This window comes from Tenrec ecaudatus, chromosome 2 (genome assembly GCF_050624435.1).
Source record: "Tenrec ecaudatus isolate mTenEca1 chromosome 2, mTenEca1.hap1, whole genome shotgun sequence".
NCBI lineage: Eukaryota > Metazoa > Chordata > Mammalia > Afrosoricida > Tenrecidae > Tenrec > Tenrec ecaudatus.
In genome coordinates, this window is record NC_134531.1 from 198,039,000 (window position 1) to 198,048,501 (window position 9,502).

Below are 9,502 nucleotides of genomic sequence, written 5' to 3' on the forward strand. Positions count from 1 at the left end.
TGGTGAGGATGGTGCACGAGTGGGCAGTGCCGCATTGTGTTGTTCACAGGGTTGCTGTGAGTGCGAACGGACTCCGTGGCACCTAACAACTAACCGTCCAACGATGAGCGAGGAAGAAAGACCACGAATGCTCTCCTTCCTCATAGGTTGCTTTATCTCACTTGCTTCTTATAAGGCCCTAATTTCTTAGCTAAAATTGTGATTTCTGTGCTAACACAGGTGTCAAGTCCTTTCCATACCTAACAGAAGGCATTTCAATTGTATCAGGGCCAGCCCCTCTCTAACTGTGGAGCGGGATTTCCCATGAGAACTTGAAAGGCAAGGGGGCATTGAAGACGGGAGAGTGGATGGGGATGATGTGTAGGTCTAACCGGCAAGAGGCTCATGGAGCTTGGATTGGCTCTCAGAAGCTGGCTCATGCACATAAACACATATCTTGTTCCAACCTGGGTATTCTCTGATTTCAGAATTTTGCTCTCTTTGAAAAGAGAGCTCAGAAGCCTACTTTTCTATACCCCACAGGTGGTTCTCCCATCGTTTGAGGTCTGCCTATTTAATCTGATTCCCCACAGTCCAATTTGGACAAGATTTTAAAAGCTTCTGACACAAGTACGTTTCTCCCCATCAGACAATTTTCATTTGAGTAATAAGGACTAGTGGATGCCCAATTGGAGCACTTGAAAACTTACGAGTTTGAAGAGTTAGGATAATCTCTTAAGTTACTGTCTATAAATTTATCATCATGACACCAACAAAAGCTAAATGAAATTTAACAAAAATGCAACCAGATTCTCAGTCTACCCGGGCCATCAGATCTTGTATTCCTTCTGCATTGAATGATTTTAAAAGGGACATTCAGAATGTGGCAGAATAGGGACAACTCTTAATTAGAGGGACCAAAAGGTTGAATTTGAAAGAAGTGGATCAGAAGTGAGAGATGAAGATAGAAGAGTTCCACTGGAGGGAGGGACGTATGAGAGATGTAACAGAGAGAGAAAAACATCCACGACTGACAATAGCAGAAATGGGTTCTCAGAGGTGCCTGGACCTAGCCCAGGCAAGGTTTATAGTTGTCTCTTATCTAGATCAATCTTACAGTTCCTAGCTCTAGGGAAATTCATAGAATTGCTTGCATTTCACCAGCTGCTGAGTACCATAAGTTTATGGCCAGCATAGACATCACCTAAGTCTGATGTCAGGTAAATCACTGAGACATCTTATTTCAGACACATCTCACCCTCTCTCCAAGAGTGATAGCCAGATTCCATGAGTAAAGCACGACTCAGGATGCCACAGGAGAAAAGATTGACTTTAGGTAAATTTCCTTGAAAACAGCCACTGATTACCAGGTGGATGATGACCCAAGGGAGTCCCGCGCTGCACTGTCTGGCACAAGGGAAAGGAGGACAAGGCCCTCTCCAATCAAAACCAGGTTTTCTTGAGGACGTATGCACTGTGAGAAATTGATGCTTTTTGGTGGAACCTTACCTTTCAATTTTGAGCATCAAAATCCAAGGGAAATGAAGACAGAAGAAAAGCTTATTTCTCATTTATGCTACATGGTAGATTTGGGTTTGAGGGGAGGCGACATTCAGAGAGAGACCCAGGGCCAGAGAGGATCCTTCTTGAATAGCGGTTCCTAAAGTTGGGTCTCCTGACAACAGTGAATATGCACATCATGTGGGAATTTGTTAGAAATGCAGTCTCAGACCTTGATGGACAAATTATACTAGAAGCCCTGGGGCAGGACCCAGCACCTGTGCTTCACAAGCTCTTCCTTCAAGTGACTAGAGCAGTGGCTGTCAAACTTGCTAATGCTGGGATCCTTTATTACAGCTCCTCATGCTGTAGTGACTCCCCAACCATAACATTTTCGTTGCTACTTCATAACAGTAATTTTGCTACTGTTAAGAATCAAGCCACCCCTGTGAAAGGGTCGTTTGATCCCCAAAGGGGTCGCGACCCACAGGTTGAGAACTGCAGCTCTAGTGGATGCTAGAATTCGAGAACCATTGATAAAAATAATCTACACCTATAAAAATGTACAGATTTAGCTAATGGAACATAGGGCTCCTAAGACTGGTCACTTTTAATTTTTCTTTTAATAAAAAAATTTTATTGGGGGCTCATATAACATCACATCCATCCATCCATTCATTGTATCAAGCACATTTGTACATTTGTTGTCATCATTCTCAAAACATCTGCTTTATACTTGAACCCTTGGTTTCAGCTCCTCATTCTCTCACCCCCCCAATCTCATGAACCCTTGATAATTTATAAATGATTATTTTTTTCATGTCTTACACTGTTCATTGTCTTTCTTCACCCACTTTTCTGTTGTCCGTCCCCCAGAGAGGGGCTATGTGTAGATCATTGTGATCGATTCCCTCTTTCTCCCTCACCTTCCTCTCCTTTCTTTTAATTCAGGACCAGTGGTGAGAGTGGTGATACCGGGAGGATTGAGAGAAGCTGGGGTAGAAAGGAGGAACCGATTATAAGGCTCTACATATAATCCCCTCCCTGTGGGACGGATAACAGAAAAGTGGGTGAAGGGAGACGTCGGACAATATAAGATATGACAAAATAATAATTTATAAATTATGGGTTCATGAGGGAGGGGGAACAGGGAGGGAGGGAGAAAAATGAGCTGATACCAAGGGCTCAAGTAGAAAACAAGTGTTCTGAGAATGATGATGGCAACAAATGTACAAATGTGCTTGACACAATGGATGGATGTATGGCTTGTGATAAGAGTTGTATGAGACCCCAATAAAATGAGTAAAAACTTAAAAAAAAAGTTTTATTGGCACATAATTCACATAGTTCAATTACATCAAGAAGAGTTGTACAATCTCCACCATAGTTGTAGAACATTTCTTCATTTGTGTACTCGTCATTAGCTCCACGTTTCTCTCAACCTCCCCTGCCACACCTGCAAGGGTCCATTAATGCAGTTACTGTCTAGGTAAATGTAGGATTTACGTACTAGTGGAAAGGTCAAATCTTTTCCAGAACCTATTACAGTGCACACAACAGAATTACTTTCATGGGAACTATCAACGTGTGTGTCTGTTTTAAATAACAGATAGTCATCTGATTTGCTACTATAAAGATCCAGGGTTAGGAAAGAAATTGATTTTGTGTTTTTTCCTCAAATATTGTATTTTTATTTAAAAGAAACCTAAATAAAGAGATATTCCATGTTCATAATTGGAACACACAATATTAGTAAGATTTCAATTCCTCCCAAATTCATCTATAGTCTCAACTTATTCCCAATTAAAATCTGAGCAAACTAATTTCTGGATATCAATAAACCTATTCTAAAGTTTGTATAGACCTGCACAAGCCATTGCCTCATCTGCTCTGAGACCAAAATAACTTCATGGTGCCCCGCAATGACTACTGACCATTATGACTACGGTCACTATTCGTGGTCCCAGAGAGAAAGAGGGCTAAGACTCAAATTCTTAGAAAATGCCAGGCATGCAGGACCAGTGAGGTCAGAGGTACCCCTGCATATGGTCACCCTGAGATAGCTTTTAAATCTTCATCAGAAACCATCTCCTGAGATTACCTTTCAGCAAAGTAACAAATTGGTTCAAAACAACAACTTGGTATACGGAAAAAAGGATATTACTCAGTGACTGTAGGAGACAGGGTAGAGCTGCCCCCAGAGTTTCCAACACTGTAACTCTTCACAGTAGTAGAAAGCCTCATATTTCCCCCAAGGAGCAACTGGTGGTTTCAAACTATTGGACATTCAGTTAATAGCCCAATGCATAACCCCTAAGATACCAGTGCACTACTGAAACCCATCTATCTGATATCAAAAGGCCAACATTTACTTTGAGGCAATGCTAAGAAAAAAAGGGGGCAGGAGTCCTAGGGAACAGAAATGGAACAGCCAGAACTTAAAGAAAATGTTGACACATTTTAAAATGTAACCACAATCACTGGACCGTTTGTATGGAAATTGTCAAGTGGAAGCCTAATTCATCACGTTGACGATTACTAAAAACACAAACAATTTTACTTAAACAGAAAAGTTTATATGAAAAGATAAAAGGCCTGGAACAGTCAATACAATACAAAAGAAGAACAAATTTGGAGGACTGACATTACACTTGACTTCAAGTGTATTATATGCCTACAGCAATCAAGACAATGTGTAGCTTATGAAAAAATAGAACAATGGGATAGAATACAAAGACCAAAAGTAGAACCACACAATAATAGTTAACCAGTCTTCAACAAAAGAGGAAAAGCCGTTAAACAGAGAATGGTTAGTCTTGTCAATCAATGGTGCTGGGTTAACTGGACGTACATAGAGAAAAAAGTGAACACGGATACACCTGGAACATTACACAAAAGTTAGCTCAGAATGTATGATAGATCTAAATGCAAAAAACAAATCTGTAAGACTTTTGATGAGTTTTTAATACAGCACCAACATCAGAGTCTAGGACAGGGGGGGAAAAAGATAAATTGAACTTTATTTAAATTAAAAAGCCCTGTTGTGCTTTGAGGACCGTAGAGCTGGTCCTACCATGAGAAATGATGTCCCCACACTGACCCACAGTGCTATGGGGGACAGTACTGGAGACACAGTGCAGAGATGAAACACAAAGGGATCACAACAGAACAGCAAGGCGAAAAAAGCAATGAAGTCCCCAAGTAATCCCAAAAGTAGACTTTGGAATTGGTGGGCATGGTTTGACACCTCACCAGAACTGATTAGGAAACATTCATAAGGGTCAACAGACAGACCAGGAATTATTTATAGGCTTTTTTTTTGGCTTTCCCCTCACCCCCCTCATGTCTATCCATATGAGATAGGCAGGATAAACAACCCTGAGGAGAAAACAGTGGTGTCAATGACTCCAGGGGGACATGGTAGAAAATGAGACAGGGAAGAAGGAGTAGGGAGCCATAAATCAAGGGACAAGGGAACAACAAGAGATCTAAAACCTATGGCAAGGAGCGCATAGAATGTCTAGTGGGGTAGGATCAAGTGCAATGTAGCCAAGAGGAATCACTGAAAGCTGAATGAAGGCTGAACGTGATAGTGGGCTAGAAGAAAAGTAAAAGGAAATAGAGGAAAGAACTAGGAAGCAAAAGACATTTATAGAAGTATAAATATAGGCATGTACATATATAAATATGTTAATATATAATGATAGAGATATAGGTCTATATAGATATATGTAAATATTAAGTATTAAGGTAGCAAATGGACATCGGATCTCTACTCAAGTACTCCTACAAAGCAAGAACACTTTGTTCTACTAACCTGGCATTCTGTGATATGCTTACCTTCCCAACAGGATCACGGATGAAAAAATGGTTGCATAGGCAAATGTAATGAGAAAAGCTAATGGTGCCCAGCTATTAAAAGACATAGCATCTGGGGTCTTAAAGACTTAAAGTTAAACAAGTGCCCATCTAGCAGGAAAGTGACAAAGGCTACACAGAAGCAGCACACCAGTCTATGGATCATGAGATGTTGTTGGGATCAGGTATCAGGCATCAGAAGACCCCAAACAAATAATTATATGGATGTGAATGATGGGGGTCGAAGTGGAGACCAAAAGTCCATCTGTAGACAATTGGACATCCTCTCACAGAAGTAATGGATTAAAGTTGAAATTATCATGGGGGCATGAGAGAGGGAGGGTTTGCGAGGGAGAGGGGGAAATGAGCTGATGCCAGGGCCTCAAGTAGAAAGAAAATGTTTTGAAAAAGATGATGACAACATATGTACAGATGTGTTTGACACTGGATGGATGTATGGATTGTGATTAGAGTCCCCAATAAAATAAAATAAAAAATTTATAAAAAGTTGGAGACATCACTTTGAATTCCTGTTTAGTTTATTATAGCTATAAATGGTTACATGTAGAAACACATACCTATTGGTATACACACATTAAGCTCTTTGTTTTGTCAGCTGAGAGTCTGCAAGCAATGACAGCCAGTTAGACTAAGCACATCTAGCACCCAAATCTTGCTTTCCATATTCAGTTCAAAGACCATGGCTTCTGGGAGGAATTACCGATTTTACTACTGAGGCCAAAAATACACGAGATGAGTCTGAAGCATCTAGTAGTGCATCTCAGACCTCAAAGTAGCCACTTGTGCCTTGAGGAAAGCTGTCTTTCTTGTAGTAACAGAGCTGGGCTGAAAATCAGAGTCCTTTTTCATAGCTGTGATTTCTTTTTCAGTTAAAAAATTTTCACTATTGTAGGAGATTTTCCCCTCTTTTAATTAATCGTTTTCTTGGGGGGGGGCTCTTACAAATCTTATGACAATCCATCATTCAATTGTAATAAGCACACCTGTACATATGTTGCCATCAAGGATTTTCAAAAACGTTTTGCTTTGAATTGAGTGAAAGCTTACAGAACTCATCAGTTTTCCATTCAACAACTCCCACACATTTTGTTTCATGTCATCAATTGCATTCTCACCATATAGCATCATCACTTACCCTATTGCCTTGCTGTGTTGAAGAGTGATTGAATTACAATGCCAATTGAATTTCTGAACTAAAAGTGAGGGCATTGACTAGGAACAATGTAACTTGGGATGGGAACATCTGGGCAGAGAACTGGGAAGTTTGGGATATTGAGCTCCTAATTTCCATTGGATCACCTCCATTAACATAACTTTGTTACAAACTCACAGACACTCAAATATGGATAAGAAATGAATTTATATAAAAGAGTAAATATATATTAAGAAAACATATCAGCCCAGTCCAGATCAAGCCCATAAGTCCAATATTAGCCCATATGTTCAAAACCAGTCTGTAAATTCTTCAGACTCACACAACACATGCAATGACACTGAGTGCAAGAATATAGGCCCGTGTGTGGAAAGTTTTGTGGATCCAGTGGTGGTAGAAGCATCTCAGCTCCGGTGTGGGTCTCCACGTGGCTCCTCTAGCTCTGAGGTTCTGGCTGCCATCAACCTAGCTCCATTTGGCTTGTCAGCAGGAGTGTCACGCAGGCAGAGTGAGTGTCTCTGTAGGTTATTTATCTTTGTCATGTCTTCAAATGAGGTCATAAAGCTGTGACCTGATTGACAGGCTAGACTCAACCCCTTCTCACATTGACAAGACAAAATGGATGCATAAGCCAATGTGGTGAAGAAAGCTGATGGTGCCCAGCTATTAAAAGATATAGCATCTGGGATCTTAAAGCTTGAAGATAAACAGGCAGCCATCTAGCTGAGAAAAAACAAAGCCCACATAGAAGAATCACACCAGCTTATGAGATCACGAGGTGTCGAAGGGATCAGGTATCAGGCATTAAAGACCCCCCCCCAAAAAAATCATAGCATTGTGAATGAGGGGGAGTGTAGAGTGGGGATCCAGGGCACATCTGTGGGCAATTGGACATCCTCTTATGAAAGGGTTGCAGGGAGGAGACAAGCTAGTCAGGGTGCAGGGTAGCAATGATGAAACATACAGTTTTCCTCTAGTTTTTGAATGCTCCCCACCCAACTATCATGATCCCAATTCTACCTTACAAATCCGGCTGAACTGGACGATGTACACTGGTACAGATAGGAACTGGAAACTCAGGGAATCCAGGACAGATCAACCCCTCAGGACCAGTGGTGAGAGTGGTGATACTGTGAGGGTGGAGGGAAGGTGAGGGAGAAAGGGGAAACAGATTACAAGGATCTACATATAACCTCCTTCCTGGGGGACAGACAGCAGAGAAGTGGGTGAAGGGAGACATTGGACAGTGTAAGATATGACAAAATAATAATAATTTATAAATTATCAAGGGTTCATGGGGGTTGGGGATGCGAGGAGGGAGGGGGGAAATGAGGAGTTGATACCAAGGGCTCAAGTAGAAAGCAAATGTTTTGAGAATGATGAGGGAAGCAAATGTACAAAAGTGCTTGACACAATGGATCTATGTGTGGATTGTGATAAGAGTTGTACAACCCCCCAATAAAATGATTTAATTATTAAAAAACCAGTAAGTATATGGTAATTGTTGCCCCTATTTAATGGACACCCTTATGGCAAGAGAGCCAAGCCAAAGTCCAATGACCACCAGTTCTATACCCTTGGGATAGCAGTCATCTGTTTCTTCTCACATTAGGGTGTTTCAGCCCTAAGTACAATGGCTGCTGGTGAGTTTGAGGTGAAACCCAATTCATATTGGGGGGGGGGGTGGTTCCACGTGTAGCCCCTGTGGTGCGGCCTATGAAAGATGTTGAGTGCCTTGAAAACAGGATCTAAAGTTCCAGTAGTTTATATCACAAACCCTAGGTCATCAAAGGCTGGATAGGAACTGGGCCAAAAGTATTGAATTAGGAACATAATAGTAAGAGTGTTCTTCCATTGGGTTCTAGATAAGTATTGGTAAGGATTTTTTCCTGATGAGATGTTGGTCCTTCCCCCTCCCCGCATTTTTCCACCGATAGAAATGCACTTGCTTTCTCTGACACCAGCAAGCACCCCTTCCACCATCTTGACTTGAATTTCCAGTAAGGTTTGCTTATCACTTTGGTAGGAATGACTGTTGATTTGGGGTGATCTTGGCACAATTTCGTATGGCAGCAAATAAATGGTCATCTCGCACACCCCTGATCTTGAAGAGCTGACCTCAGCTGATGTGAGGTCTCCTCTGACAAAAGTGGTTTTTAATGTGTACATACAAAGGGAGTGATGTACGCTTCGTGGGGGGATCAGCAGGCCCTCTCCCAGTTGCTTGGCAGACCAGGTTAGCCGATTTCATGACCTGGGAGCAGAAGCCTGCTTTTGGTATTTTTCCTTATAATAGTGAACTCATATAATATTTGTCCCTTATGATTGACATAATGATTTCAGCATAATGATTTCTAGGTCCCTCCATGTCATGAGTTGTTTCATTGCTGCTTTTTAGGTGTGCATAATATTTCATTGTGTGTATGTACCAGAGTTTTAAAAAAATCCAATCTTTTACTGTTCTCAGCTATTGTGAACTGTACTGCAGTGAACAAGGGAGAACATGCATCTGTTCATGCTCTGTCTCTTAAATGCCCAGCAAAGGTATTGCTGGGTTATTTGGTATTTTTATTGCCAGTTGTTTTCGGTATCACCGAATCACTTTCCACAATGGTTTGACATATTACAAGGTCACCAGCAGTGTATAAGAGTTCCAGTCTCTCCAAACCCTTTCTGGCTTTGCTGTTCTCTGTTTTTTAAAATTGGGCTATGGTTGTGGGTGTAAGATGATATTTCATCAATGTTTTGATTTGCATATCTTGATGGCTCATGATTGTGAGCATTTCCTCGTGTGTTTGTTAGCTATTTGAATGCCATCCTTGTGAATTGTTTATTTAGGTCTTTTGCCCACCTTCTAAGTGGGGTGTTTGTTTAGTTCTTATTGAGGTGTTGAAGAATTCTGTACATTTTAGTAACTAGTAGTGCTTTGTCCATATGTCATTGCTAAAGATATTTTCCCACTCTGTGGGCTCTCATTTTATTCTTTTGATG